At 42.9% G+C, this 15,344-nt stretch overlaps 1 protein-coding gene across 16 annotated transcripts in view; it reads left to right on the top strand.

Annotated features, from left to right (window-relative positions):
* The window catches only part of DNASE1 (deoxyribonuclease 1), a 53,583-nt gene that overhangs the window by 888 nt on the left and 37,351 nt on the right, over positions 1 to 15,344 (top strand). For 2 of the 16 annotated variants that reach the window (XM_082713238.1, XM_082713235.1), the window contains exon 1: positions 10,284 to 10,403. The exons of 13 other annotated variants lie outside the window; for them this stretch is intronic. The gene's annotated coding sequence lies outside the window, so the exon portion shown is untranslated. Of the gene's footprint in view, positions 1 to 10,239; positions 10,404 to 15,344 lie in introns of those variants that run through there. One more of the 16 variants, XM_082713247.1, reaches the window with a different exon arrangement.

The following is a 15,344-nucleotide window of genomic DNA, read 5'->3' as shown; positions in this document are numbered from 1 at the left end:
GCCGCTGCCTTAGGCTCGGGTCATGATCTCGGGGTCCTGGGATCGAGTCCCGCATCGGGCTCTCTGCTCAGCGGGGATCCTGCTTCCTCCTCTCTCTCTCTGCCTGCCTCTCTGCCTACTTGTGATCTCTGTCAAATAAATAAATAAAATCTTAAAAAAAAAAAAAAAAGCAGCTGCCTTTGGCTCAGGTCATGATCCCAGCATCCTGGGATCGAGTCCCACATCGGGCTCCTTGCTGGGCTGGGAGCCTGCTTCTCCCTCTGCCTGCCATTCTGTCTGCCTGTGCTTGCTCGCTCTCCCTCTCTCTCTCTCTCTCTGATAAATAAATTTTTAAAAATCTTTGGGAAAAAAAAAAGTGTACAATTCGGTGGTTTTTCGTACATTCGCAAGGCTGTGCAGTCATCACCGTGTCATTCCCGAAGATCTTGTAAATCCAAATGGAAATCCCTCTGTCCAGGAGCAGATGCCCCCTCGCCCCCGGCGTTCCCTCTACCCTGGGCCCACAAACCACTTTTGCTGGGGACTGGCCTGTCCAGTTCATTTTCTATAAATGCCTTGTGCAGGACGAGGCCTCTTGGTCTGGTGTGTACTTGGCACGATGTCTTTAAGGTCCATCCATGTTGTGGCATGAACTGGTTCTTCCCTTCTGAGTGGCTGAATAATACTCCCTTGCATGGCTATTCTGCCCTGTTTATCAGTTGGTGGACTTTCTGGCTGTTAGAAATAATGTGGCTGTGAACAAAGTTGCAGGAGTTGTGTGTTTTCGGTTTTCTCGGGTATATACCTAAGAATTCAATTACTTGGTCCTACGATATTTAGTTGCGAGTAAGCTCATAGGACTCCCAAGAGCTTTTTCCCTAAGGGAAACCTAAGTTGGGAACCTAAGTTGTAATACGGTTTCCAGTTGGATTAGTTCAGTCACAGCTCAAGAGTAGTGGCCGCACAGAGGCATGGTTGGAGTGGAGTATCTGATTTGTACCCGTGGGATTTTAATTTATAGAGGTGACTGGGTGAGAACATAGAGAGGCCAGTGCCATTGGAAGAATTTGTTATATTTCCAGATAGAACAGGGTATGTCATGCCACATCGGGCCCCAGGGAGGGTTTTGGTCAGGAGGCAGAGCCGGAGACACGGGAAAACCTAGTTCCCCGCCTTTATTCCTTGAGAAAGGTGAGGCAGGCCAGAAGAAACATTTCAGGACTGGCTAGTTTTAATTCCGGTGGGCTTCGGGCTATAGCGGCTAGCTGCCTGGTCCCTGGCCCTGGGATGATTGAGGGAGCGGAAAATATTGGTTTGGTCTGTGAGCATTAAAAAAGTTGATTGTTTGGGATGTGACAGGCTCCCAAGTAAGTTGATTACCATCTTTAGGAATTAGCTAGCCCTGGGAAGGGCAGTCTCTCCCCGCCAGCAAGGTTTTAAAGATGTCAGAACATCATAAGATCAAAAAAATTTTAAAACATGATTGATTCACATGGCTGGGTTGATAATGAAGGCCAGTTGTAAAGGTGGTGCTGGTTTTTCTCTAGTTGAATTGAAAGTGCAGGACCTCAACCAGTTTAGAACTCAGATCTCTTACCGGCTCGGGGAAGAAACCCCTCCCTCCTGAAGGAAAAAAACCCAAAAATCTGGCATTTTTTTTTAGTTATTTGAAGTATATTTTAGGGAAGGAAGTGTTCTTTAGACCTTAGATTCTCAACTGAATTACCTGTGGAATATGTTAAGGTGGAAATGTTTGGATACCACTCTTTGATCTGCTGAATAAATCTTGGGCAAGCCTTCCAACCTGTATCTTTTGAAAGTCTCACAGGTGATTCTGATGATCACTATATGTAGTTGATACCTACTGATCCAATCCTGTAGACTAAGTAAAAGAGATGCCAAAAGCTGGGTGAGAGTTTATTGGGATTTAGAGGTAGACATAGTTTCTCCCTTGGAGGAACAAAGTCCTGGCGCAGCTTTCTCTTTGGCCCAGAGTGAACCATGGAAGCTACTTTGACTTGGACCCTATTGTGATTTACCTCCAGCAGAAGCTCTGAGGGTCACACTGGTCCCCTGGAATAGGCAGGAATAGCCTAATGTGAGGAAGCTGAGGGACGTGTCCAGAGACTATGTTACTATGTCCATGTTACTTCACTGGGAATACCGCATGTTAACTGCCAGCCTTTGTGGCAGACCCTGCACTGCTAAACCACTAAAGCCAAGGACATGAAGGAACATTTAATGTTTTAAAAGGTTATGTGTAATTAACCCTACAGAGTTTATCAGAAAGAGGAAATGGTTGCAGAAGTGTATGGAAAATTTTAGATACATTGTAAGGAATGTTATTCCAAGAAGAGGCTCTGTTTTCAAAGCCCTTAGGAGGAGATAATTTTGGGGTCCACAGGGGAAACGGGCAAAAGTTGAGTATGCTTATTATCACTTCCTTACTCTTCTGGAATGTTTCCTTTTTGGAGACTTTGGGCATCTTCCACTGAATTAATGTTTTAAACAGTTCTCTGGAAGAAGTGAAAGGTCCTTGTCCCAGGTCTGTGGTTTGGTTGTAAATCACAAAACCAAAATCTGCCCAGCTCCTTCTCATTTGTCTTGGCAAGAGTTGAGGAGAGAGCAGATTGAACAAGGGAGAATTGTGTGTCTCCTCAGTTCTTTGGTCATATAAACTTTTATTTACTGTTGTATAATCCTGTTTCCTACACTGCTAAAATTGTTGAAATCAGATGAAAGGGCAGTTTTACATTTAACAGTGCGCAGAAGGTCATTCGGGGTTATGCTGCATTTCTACTAGTCTTTCGCTGCTACCTTTTGTGTGATGTAGTTCTATTAATTTTGTTAGATGTGTGTAAGGGGAGATTCCTTGCAGATGTATTGGCTTCAGCTGCAAAACAGCATTTTCCCCAATGAAGTCGATAATGGAATTTGTAATTTTGTTCTTAAAGTTAAGTCATCTTCCACTTAATATTGTTAAGATGGCAGTACTCCCCCAAGGATCTGTAGATTCAGTGTAATCCTAATAGCCAAAGTCCCAATAGCCGCCCCTCCTTTTTTCAAATGGAAAAACTGATCTTAAAATTCGTGTGGAATTGCAAGGAACCCTAAATAGCCAAAACAGTCTTGAAAAGAACAAGGTTGGATGCATACTTCTGATTTGAAATTTTACTACGAAGCTGCAGTAATGAAGACTGCACTAGTGGCCTAAGTAAGACCTATATATATCAGTGGAATAAAGAATCCAGAAATAAACCCACATGTTCATGGGCAATTGGTTATTGACAAGAATGCCAACAGGTACCTCGGTGGCTCAGTCAGTTAAACCTCTGACTTAGATTCAAGTCAGGATCTCAGGGTCCTGGCATCAACCATGGTGTTGGGTGTTGGGCTCCCTGCTTTACGGGGAGTCTGCTTGTTCCTCTCAATCTGCCCCTTACCCTGCTCATACACATTCTCTCTCTCTCAAATAATCTTTCTTAAAAAAATGTCAAGATCGTTCCTTAGGGAAAGGAGAATCTTTTGAATGAATGGTTCTGGGACAACAGAATAACTACGTGAAAAAAAATGAAATTGGATCCTTTACAGCATACACAAAAATTAATTCAAAATGGGCTAAAGACATAAAAGGAAAAAAAAAACATAAGACTTTTAGGAGAAAACAAATAAATCGTGACCTTGATTTGATCATGGATTCTAGAGATGACAATAAAAGTACAAGCAAGGAACAAAAGTCAAAAGAATAGAAGAATTGGGTTTAATAAAAATGTAAAACTTTGTGCACCAAGGGCCCCGTCTAGGGATGGGAAGGCAACCCACAGAGCAGGAGAGAACAATTGAAAGTTATATCTGATAAGGGTCCAATATCCACAATGTACAAAGAACTCTTACTCAGCAACAAAAAGACAATACCCACTTTGAAAATGGGCAAATGACTTGAATAGACATTTCTCTGAAGAAGAGATACCAGTGGTCAACAAGCACATGAAAAGAGGCTCAACATCATTAGTCATTAGAGAAACGCAAATCAAAACCACTGTGAGATACCACTTCACATCCCTTAGGACAGCCTTAAAAAGAAAAAACCCTCAAAATTTCAGTAAGTGTTGGGAAGGATGTGGAGAAATCAGAAACCTTATACATTGCTTGAGGGCAATAATGGTGCAGCTGCAGTGGAAAAACAGTTTGGTCGTTCCTCAGTAGGTGTAACGTAGAATTACCATATGACTCAATAGTTCTGTTCTTCGGTGTTTGCCCAAAAGAACTGGAAAAAAAGCTGTTTAAACAAAAACTTATACTCTTCCTGATAGTGAAAGGATAGAAACAACCCATGAATGGATGAATGGATAAACAAAACATGGTATAGATGTGGTATATCCAGTGGAATGCATGTTACAATATGTGTTTGTTTATTTTTAATGATTGTACTAATAATATAATTAACCTTTGGTTATATATGGTGTATGTATACACCATATAAATATACACCGTATAAATGGTATAAGCTTTTGTTTTGAATAATTTGCCAGTTCTTTCATGCAACCAGAATCCTTTCTGGTTTTGGATTGGCTGCTTTTACATTTTTTTCCCTTAGGAGGAAAGGCTCAAGACTGAAGGCTGGCTCTTCACTTTTAACAATTTATTGTGAAATATTGTATACCAAAGAATATAAGTAGTGTAAAGAGTACTAATAAACAGAGTATTAACACAAGTATATCTATCATCCAGCCTAAGAAATAGAGCATTATCTTCAATATTTTTTAAAAAATACATTTTTAAAAATTTTATTTATTCATTTGAGAGACCAAGAACACAAGCAGGGGGAGAAGGAGAAGGGAGCCTGACGTGGGGCTTGATCCCAGGACCCAGAGACCATGATCTGAACGGAAGACAGATGCTTGTGCAAACCGTCTGAGCCACCCAGGCACCCCATTAAAAATACTTAATCTTTATACCCCATGCAGGGCTGAACTCATGATCCCAAGATCAATAGTCACATGCTTTACTGAGCGAGGCACCCAGGTGCCCTGTCTTCAGTAATTTTAAATTTGAATTTCTTTTACTGCTCCACTTAATATTTCATTGAGTTAGCAAATTATTTATAAATATAAGAAATATTCATAAGAGTGGCTTTCACCAAATGTACATGTCCTGTTTAATCACATCATATTCATTTGCACATATGACTTATCACATTATTCAGTTACATTCATGAAACTGGGTAAAAGCATTTCAGAGATTGAAAATCTCCATATAGTTAGTGAAAGAAACTTATTTTTTTTAGAAGATTACTTGAGATAGTGCATATGCACAGGGAGAGTGGGGGGAGGTGCGGGCAGAGAGAGAATCCCAAGCAGACTCTGGGCTGAGTGTGGAGCTGTATATGGGGTTTGATCTCCTGGCCCCAAAATCACCACCTGAGCTGAAACTAAGTCTGATGCTTACCAAACAGGTGCCCCATTAGTAAAGGAAACTTTTAATTTGGAACCTGCACTTGGCCCTGAATAAATACTGAACTTTACGGGACGGCTTGGTGGCTCAGTTGGTTTAAGCGGCTACCTTTGGATCGGGTCATGATCCCGGCGTCCTGGGATTGAGTCCTGCATCGGGCTCCTTGCTCTGCAGGGAGCCTGCTTCTCCCTCTGCCACTCTGTCTGCCTGTGCTCGCTCGCTCTCTCTCTGACAAATAAATAAATGGAATCTTTAAAAAAAAAAATACTGAACTTTACCTCTAGGAAGAAAAGAACATTTATGAGTTACGTCTTAAGCACCTTCTGTGGCCTTTTCTATCCGTTGTCTTCCTTAATCCTCTGAAAAACTGTATTAGATAAATATTATTGTACTAACTTATAAATGAGGAAATTGGCTTATGGTAAGTAATTTGCCAAAGGTCACAAAGCTAACAAAGCAGATCTGGTACTTAGCCCAGATGTGTCTAAATGCAGACTGACCATCTCACCAAATTATCTTCCTTACCCAAATCCCAGGGAACCTGGAGTTTACATTTGGGGGATTGGCTGCTTTTACAGTTTTTCTCTAAGCTTGATAGGAACTTGTAGTACATTGACCCCATTGTCTTCTCCTCTCCACATCTTTATGCAGCTTGTAGCCATTATACTTCGAATATTCTTACCAGTACCCTGCCTTAGTCCCCTTAGTTTTAGTCTTGTCCATTAAAAAAATCAACATGCCTTTTAAATCTCTTACCTACATGTTTCCCCTCAGTCATCATATTTTCCTTATAATATATTTGCTGAAGGACATTGGCAGGTTGATTGTAGAGTTTTTCAGTTTGGATTTGCTTTATTTGCATTACGGTTCGACGTGTCCATATGCCCTCTCTAATTCCTGTAAATTTATAACCTGGACCAAAGAGGCTTTATCAGGCTAGGATTTATTCCTTTGGCAAGATTATAGATAGTGTTGTATTCATTTATTGGGAGGCATATGATGTCTGGGTGTTGGCTTTTTAAAAAAGAACAGCCACCAATGCTCAGTGGCTAGATCTATTACTTTATTGGAGATTGCATAATTAGTGATATTCTAATTAGAATTTTGTTTTCGCATACTAGCTGGAATCATTTTATGAGGACAGACTTCCCATTTCGTACTGGTTGGTTAGTCTGAGGTGTAGGTCGTAGAAGAAAGGGAGGATAAATCTTTGATTCCTTTATCTAGTTTTTTTTTTTTTAAGATTTTATTTATTTATTTAATAGACAGAGATCACAAGTAGGCAGAGAGGCAGGCAGAGAGAGAGAGGAAGGGAAGCAGGCTCCTGCTGAGCAGAGAGCCCGATGCGGGGCTCCATCCCAGAACCCTGAGATCATGACCTGAGCCGAAGGCAGAGGCTTTAACCCACTGAGCCACCCAGGCACCCCTATCTAGTTTTCAAAGTAATGAACTAATTCTCTTTCATCCTTAGAAGGTGACCAGTTAGTTTTTGTTTTTTTTTTTTCTAAGATGTTCTTTTTTTTTTTTTTAAGATTATTTTTGTGAGAGAGAGAGAGAGCGAGCAAGTGAACACAGTAGTGTAGGGAGGAGCAGAGAGAGAAGTAGACTCCCCACTGAGCCAGGAGCCTGATGTGGGACTCAATCCCAGGACCTTGTGATCATGACCTGAGCCAAAGGCAGATACTTAACTGACTGAGCCACCCAGGTGCCCAGGTTTTTTACTGTATCATAATCAGGGTGCCTTGTGGAGCATTTGGTTGAGCCTCCGAATCTTGATACTAACTTGGATGGTGATCTTGGGGTGGTGGGATTGGACATGCATCAGGCTCCACGCTTGGTGGGGAGTCTACTTGTCTCACCCTCTACCCTTCCCCCTCGTGTATGCATGTTCCTTGAAAATAAAATATCAACTCATGGATTTTAATTATTCAGGGTTTCAATTAATTAAAGTTACTGTTCTTACTGAAGCCCAATTAATCTCACCCATCTTTGGCCAGTGAGAACCTCTGCCTTGGTACCTGAGTCCTTTTTGACACCATCCTAGCAGTCATTGAGTGTTTCCTTGATACCTGGTTTAGGGGAAGGAAAATTTCACTTCTACCCTCTTAGGGTTCTATTGGCTGGGCCTGAGAATTAAATCAACATAAAACACAGGAGAAAGGCATACACATTTTTGTAACACAAATTTTATTTTACTTTATTTTAAAATTTTTATATATTAATATAAAAATGAGTGTGGGCATGAGTGGGAGGGAGAGGCAGAGGAAGAAGCAGACTCCCCACTGAGCAGGGAGCCAGACTTGGGGCTCCACCCCAGGACCCTGGGATCGGGACCTGAGCCGAACGCAGACCCATCACCAACTGACTCAGCCAGACGCCCCTGTCACACAAATTTTAATTATTTTTTATTTTTTTTAAGGTTTTATTTATTTATTTGACAGAGATGACAAGTAGGCAGAGAGGCAGGCAGAGAGAGAAGGAAGCAGGCTCCCTGCTAAGCAGAGAACCTGATGTGGGGCTCGATCCCAGGACCCTGGGATCATGACCTGAGCTGAAGGCAGAGGCTTTAACCCACTGAGCCACCCAGGTGCCCCTGTAACACAAATTTTAAATGACACAGGAGCCTTCATGAGGAATGAAGACCCAAAGAAATGAAACTTACTTGCTTTTTTATTAGGTTTAATGAAGAAGCGCTTGTGAAAAAGTGACAAAAGTATATGGTAAGGAAGATAAAGAACGTAATTATTTTTAACAAGGTCTGTTTATAGAAGTCTGTCTCAACTTTGTCCTTGATAAGAATGCTACTCTCCTCGTACTAAAAGGACCTCTCTTATATGGGAATTACATCTGCTTTTAAGAAAAAGAAGGAAGGTTGGAGTGTTGTTACGTTTGCTGTTTTCAAGCGCCTTTAACTTAAAATAGTCAGTATGCCAAAGCAGCTTATTTTGGGATGGCACGTTCTGAACTTCTCCATTGGTATGTCAGGGTATTCCAAGTTCATTTCCTACACCCAGACTTGGGATCAACAATTTCTCAAGGAAACCTGGGTTTCTTTTAGTGGGAAATGGTGTTTCAGGATCATAATCTTGGTACTAGGAATGCTCTTTGGTACCAGGTTGGCCATTGTTTCCAGCCTTGTCAGTGAGCAGAGCTAGGAAGTATATATATTTCAGAGAAAACATTTTGAGTTCCTAGTATTTCTGTTTGTTTTTTTAAAAGATTTTATTTACTGGGGCGCCTGGGTGGCTCAGTGGGTTAAGCCTCTGCCTTCGGCTCAGGTCATGATCTCAGGGTCCTGGGATCGAGCCCTGCGTTGGGCTCTCTGCACAGCGGGGACCCTGCTTCCCCCCACGCTCTCTCTCTGCCTGCCTTTCTGCCTACTTGTAATCTCTGTCTGTCCAATAAAAAAAAAATTTTTTTTTAAATTTTAAAAAGATTTTATTTATTTATTTGAGAGAGCTGGAGAGAGAATTTGAAGCCGATTCCACACTGAGCCCAGAGCCTGACATGCGGCTCGATCTCACAACCCACGAGAATTTGATCTAAGCCAAAACCAATAGTCAGACACTCAACTGACTGAGCTTCCTGCCCCTCTGCCCCCTGCTATTTCTGTTTAAGTTCAGGACTATGGGGTTTTTGGTTTTTTTTTTTTAAGATTTTATTTATTTGTTTATTTGAGAGAGAGGAGGAGGGACAGAGGGATATGGACAAGCAGACTACCTGCTGAGCAGGAAGCCTGACGTAGGGTTTGATCCCAGAGCCCTGGGATCATGACCTGAGCCAAGGGCAGCCGCTTAAACCTACCGAGCCACCCATGCGGCCCTGTAGAAGATTCTCATTAAAACCTTGTCTTTTAAGATCGATCTTCGGCTGCTTTTTGGCATTTTCTCTGTAATAGTTGTCTCTTTAGCCTTTCTAAACTTTACTGAGGCATCTGGCAGTCACTTCCGCTTGGCTGTAATTGAGTTCCCTCTCTGTATTCAGATCCACTAACACTAATCCTTCATACTCCAGAGTGAAGTCTGATTCTCTGCACACCATCTGCTCATGGGATTCTTATCAGTACTTTACATTCACCTCAGTCAAATGCGGTCTTTGCCTTTCCCAAAGATACATTTGCCTTTTCTCTTAAGTAACACAAGTGATTAATGCTTTTATTTCCCTAACTGCACATCTTATGGGAGAATAGAAACTGATTTGTACAGAACCTAGCATCATCCACAGTCTTTTGTCTCATAAATACTTGGGGAGATGATACGGAGTGTTGGCGGGGAGGGCGGCAGCAGGAGAAGGGATGTTTATCCAGTAACTTCCTGCCGCTGCCCCTCTGTGAATGTGATGAGTGGCTGTGCCCCTGGGCTGGCTTGGGAATGGGCCCAAGGTAGCTCCTTAGTTCTTCTGTCAGTCTGTGTAGGTGGTACTTGGGTAAGTGTGTGTTTCTTTTCTGCTGTTATAAACAACACTGCAGTGGGCACTCCTTGCTTACATGGGCCAGTGGAATTGTCTCCTCTCCTGGGCTCTTGCCCACTTGCTCAGAGAGCAGAGCGGGAGGACCCAGGAGGCTCTTCTGCTTCTAGCCTTGCTTCTTGAAAGGGACTCGATGGTGCATGAGAAACATTCAAAAGTGGAAGAGCAAGAGCACTGTCCTGCTGAGAGACTGGTATCATCCATCAGGGCCTATTGATGCTGCTTACTTGAAGTTGGAGAAGGTTCAGTGTCTCAACTCCCCATACCTTCTGAGACCCGGAGGTGTAGAGATCAGGAATGTCCTGTAACTGTTGATTCCCTCCGTCCCTGCCAACCCAGGGCAGTTGGGCCCTCCTGAGAAGACACATCCTATCTCCCCGTAGCCCTGTATCCTGAAGTGCTGAAATGAGTTTCCACCATTGATGTGTTCTGCAAGATTCTACACTTGTGCCCGCAGTGGGGTCTGAAGCCGGGGTCAAAAACAAGAGTCATCTGTCATTGAGGTATGGCTAAGTGTCCCTTCTGAGATTGTACAGTAGGTGATTGTGGCTATTTTTATGACACCTATTAGGCTAAGGAACGCCCCTATTAAGTGTGACACAGAAAAGGAAGAGTAGATGACAAGGAAAACAAAGGAGCCCCCAAAAGAGGTGTGATTTAGTCACACCTTGAGTGCCACCGTCCGCGATGGCTTCAGCCGTCAACATCGGCGGTCCCTGTGCCACAGGAAGCAATCCTGGATGTGGGTGCTCTTCACCCTGAAACTCCTGCTCTCAGCACTTGCTCTGTTAAATGGCAGTAAGGGCTGACGTGCCATGTAGCGGAACATGCCAGGTGAGGAGGTCAGCCAGCTAATCACAGTGCTCTTTGATCAGAGAAGGCTGTTCCGCCAAAGCTGTCACTTTGGTTTGGCCAGGTCTCCTGTGTGTGCTTAGAGAGTCTCAAGCTGTCCTTTAGGTACAGAGAACAGGGTAGGGGGTAAATGAATAGTTAGAAATGTTTAGGATATTTGCCAGCTGTGTTTAGTTCTTTCATTGACAATATTTCTTGTAATAAGTAGTTTAAAGAAGGGAAGGCGATTTTTGTGTTTAGTCAGGCCAGCCTGTATTCACGGAACCCCTATATTTGTGAAAAGGTTGAGTGATGTGGCTTATGGAAGAACTAAAAACAAAGCAGGTTTTATGTTGAATTTTTGTTCTTTGTAATTTATGATAAGCTTGTGCAGCACTGCTTAGTGTAGAAATCCAGTTCTTCCTCAGGCCACCTATCCCTGAGGAGGCTTTAGCTCAGTCTCCCAAGAAGTGTGGTCTTTACTCTCTGCACTACCATGACTGCTTACCTGAGGTTAGTTGAATCTTTGCAACGACACAGGTATTGCACCATATTGAAGTATGATCACAGAACATTTCAGTTTCTTTATGAAACTGATCAGTTTCTTTATGAAACTTTATGAGCAGATCAGTATGAATTACAGTGGTGTTTGCTTTGTCTTCCCCCAAAAACTGACCCTTGTCTGTATGCGAGGTATTATCATAAGCATGCATTATTACAACTGACCATGACTCGGTTATTCCAGATTCCAGGGTAATTGGGAACAAAATCAGCTACCCCATCCCAGCTCATTGTCTTGTACTGAGACTAGTCTCCATTGTGTGTTACATAACAGGGCTCACCTCCCTCCACAGGGAGGACCCAAGTGCTAGGTAGAATATTTCTTAGACCTGCTAGCTGTACTACAGGATACATGTTATTCTGACCTGGTCTGGGATGAGGGCGGTCACAGTGCATCAGTGTAAGTTACAGGTGCCCCTAGAGAACTCCCATGGGTTTTGAGGGCCCCGGGATTCCCATGGATGTGCCCCAGCCTCAGCAGCTGGGATGGAAAGCCATTGCCCCATGGCCTCTGAGCCTCCATCTTTATTAAAATAGTCGAGAGTCTTTGTTGGGTCAGAGCACAAGCCCTTTCCCAGTGCTGGTTCTTGGAGTAGTTCACATTGTTTGCTGGCTTGGCCTGACCCATTTCAGTAAAGCCTCATCTTTCCAGGCCTACTGCCATCCTCTGCTTTCCTCCTGCAAGAGAACTTTCTCTAATCTCCTAATAGTTAATAAATTGTTTTCCTCTTACTGTTGCTCCTCATTGAAAGTGAATTCAGCTTGTCCCATGATGTCTAGATTGGCGCTTTCCTCCCCTAAGGCCCATTTCTGTCTTGTGCGCCTGTGTTGTTTAGTTCACTGGGCATGTTGTTGCTACTGTGTACCAGTGGCCTGAGTGCAGTTAGGATCCGTAAGTTTCTCTATAAACTAATCCTATTAAATTCTGGCTCCATTGAAGGAATAGTTTCTGAAGTCAGTGTTTGCCATTTCTTCTGACCCCAGGACAGCTCCTCCCATCTTGTGTTATTTCCCTGTTCTCTCCTGTGAACTAGCTGGCCTGTGGTCTAGCCTGTGTCTTGAATCTCCTCCCAGCTGCCTGTTATCACAACCTTCACTGTTCCTGAGAGCCCCTTGGGGCTTGAATGTCTTCGTCCTCTGCTGTAAATGATGTCAGCATCTGAGGAGCAATTTAGGATTTGATGCTTCCTGGCCTGTTTCTATCCTAGGTAAAAAATCTCTAAGCCAGAACTGTGGAGCTTGGTAGGCCAGTGGTAAGCTTTTGAGTGACACCCCCCTCCTCAGTCCTGGTCTGGGGTGGAGGGGAGGCAGCAACCTGAGGTCCATTCAGCTTCTGGCATGGGTCTAGCAGGTCACAAGTTGAGACAGAGGTGGTCAGAGCCCCAATACTCTCAGATCATCCTGCCCTTGATAGAGCCTCCCTTCCTGAGTTAGGGGCTGGACAGAAGAAGGGATTCCCTCTACTCTTTACCACATTCCCCTGAGACTTAGCTTCAGGAACAGGCTGCTGGGGCTGATTAAAACTCTGGGGTCCTGCTCTTCCAGGGAAGAGAGCCCCTCTGGCTGGGTGCTGTGTTCTTGATGGCAGCAGTCTGAAGAGGGAGTGGAGTCTCCACTTGCTGCTGAATGGGGTTGGGGGAGGAAGAGAGCAGACTTGGTTTAAATAACTCAGACCCATGCCTTTTTTATCAAATTTTGAATTTCCATGGATGCTCTTTGTTGCTGTTTACTCTCAGGACCATTTCCAGACACTTTAGAAGATTATGTTTTTATGGCTTTTTTTTTGGGGAGCAGGTCAGTGTAACTGTTCACATTGTCATGCCAGAAGACAGTCTTACCCTCATTTTAGTTTTGAAAAACTAATAGACTGTATTTTTTAGAACAGATCTAAGTTTATTGAGAAATTAACTTGAGGGGTGCTTGGGTGGCTCAGTGGGTTAAAGCCTCTGCCTTCGGCTCAGGTCATGATCCCAGGGTTCTGGGATCGAGCCCCGCATCGGGCTCTCTGCTCAGCAGGGAGCCTGCTTCCTCCTCTCTCTGACTGCCTCTCTGCCTACTTGTAATCTCTGTCTGTCAAATAAATAAATAAAATAAAATAAAAAATTAACTTGAAAGCACAGAGTTTCCAATTATCCTCTCTCCTCTCCCCCATCACATTTTCCTGTAATTTTAATATTCCACGTGGGTGTGCTACATTTGTTAGAGTTGATGAGCCAATATTGATGCATTATTATTAATTAAATTCCAAGGAGGGCTTCCCTGGTCCAGTTGGTAGAGTGTGTGACCTTTCATCTTGGGGCTCTTTGTGAATTTGAGCCCTATGTTGGGTGTAGAGATTGCTTAAAAATAAAATTTAAAAGAATGAAAAGTCCATAGGTTATATTAGGGTTCACTCTAGTTTTACATTCTGTGGGTTTTGACAAATGTATAATGATAAATTTCTATCATTACAGATTCATACAGAGTACTTAAGAATGCCCTAAAAATGTAGGGCCTAAAAATGCCCTAAAAATCTCCTGTTCTCGACCTGTGCATCCATCTCTCCTTCCTTGAACCACCAACAACCACCAGTCTTTTTACCGTGTCTCCATAGTTTTACCTTTTCCACATACATAGTTTGGATCATGTAGCATGTGGCCTTTTCACATTGGCTTCTTTCACTCAGTCATATATGTGTTTAAGATTCCTGAATTCATCTGTTTGTCCCTCCAACTTTGTGGGCAGCAGTTTGACCTGTGTCCTCCTCTCTCATGGGTTCAAAAAGAACTGATTTTTAGTCAGCTCAATTTTTTGCTGCTTGTTAGAATGGGGTGGCAACTTCCAAGCTCCTTGCGTGTGGGACTGGAAGCCAGGGATCCCATTGCCTAGTATGTATGGGTTCTCCCTTATCTGTAAGGGATACATTTCAAGACCCCTACTTGGTGTCTGAAATCACAGATAGTACTGAACCTTGTATATGCTCTGTTTTTTCCTATGCAGACATACCTATGATAAAGTGTAGAACATAATTTGACTTCACAGGCAGGGAGTTGCTCCTGGACTCTCTTTTCTATTCCATTGGTCTGTATGTCTGTAGGCTCGTATTACACGGTTTTGATTACTGTAGCTTTGTACTAAGTTTCACAATTGGGAAGTGTGAGACCTTTCTTTCTTTCTTTCATTTTAGATTTAAAGAGAGAGAGAGATATCACAAGTAGACAGAGAGGCAGGCAGAGAGAGAGGGAGAAGCAGGCTCCCCACCAAGCAGAGAGCCCAATGTGGGGCTTGATCCCAGGACTCTGGGATCATGACCCAAGCCAAAGGCAGAGGCTCAACCCACTGAGCCACCCAGGCACCCCTATTTTTCTTTTTCAAGATTGTTTTTGGCTCTTTAGGGGTCCCTTGAGAATTCCATATGAATTTTAAGATAGTTGTTTTCTGTTTCTATAAGAAGGATTATTGAGATTGTGGTAGGGATTGCATGAATCTGTAGGTCACTTTGGGTAGTAGTAGCATCTTAAGTCTTCCAGTCCATGAAGAAACAATGTCTTTGCATCTATATATACCTTCTTTAATTCCTTTCTGCAGTGATATGTACTTTTTAGTGTACGTCTTTTGCCTCCTTAGTTGTTTATTCCCAAGCATTTTAATCTTTTTGACATTACTGTGAATGGAATAGTTAAGACCGCTCTTTTACTAAAGTCTTTGCCTAGGGGCACCTCGGTGGCTCAATGGGTTGAGCATCAGCCTTTGGCTCAGGTCATAATCCTGGGGTCCTGGGATCGAGCCCTGCATTGGGCTCCCTGCTGTGTGGGGAGACTGCTTTTCCCTCTCCCTCTACTTTTCCCCCTGGTTGTGCTCTTTCCCTCTCTCTGTCAGATAAATACATACATACATACATACATACATAAATACATACTTAAAAAAAAAGTCTTTGTCTAGTAAGTTTGATGTTCGTGCTTCCTCAGGAATGGTTTTTGCCAATTTATTTTTTGAATAGGCCATATTTTATTTCTTTGTATACCTTTTGTTGTTGTTGTTGAAAATTATGTATTTGAAAAACAGCCACCTCT

The sequence above is a fragment of the Mustela nivalis genome (assembly GCF_964662115.1).
Source record: "Mustela nivalis genome assembly, chromosome: 19".
NCBI classification, from domain to species: Eukaryota; Metazoa; Chordata; class Mammalia; order Carnivora; family Mustelidae; genus Mustela; species Mustela nivalis.
The sequence above is the reverse complement of the archived record's forward strand: the minus strand, read 5'-3'. Positions and strand labels throughout refer to the sequence as shown.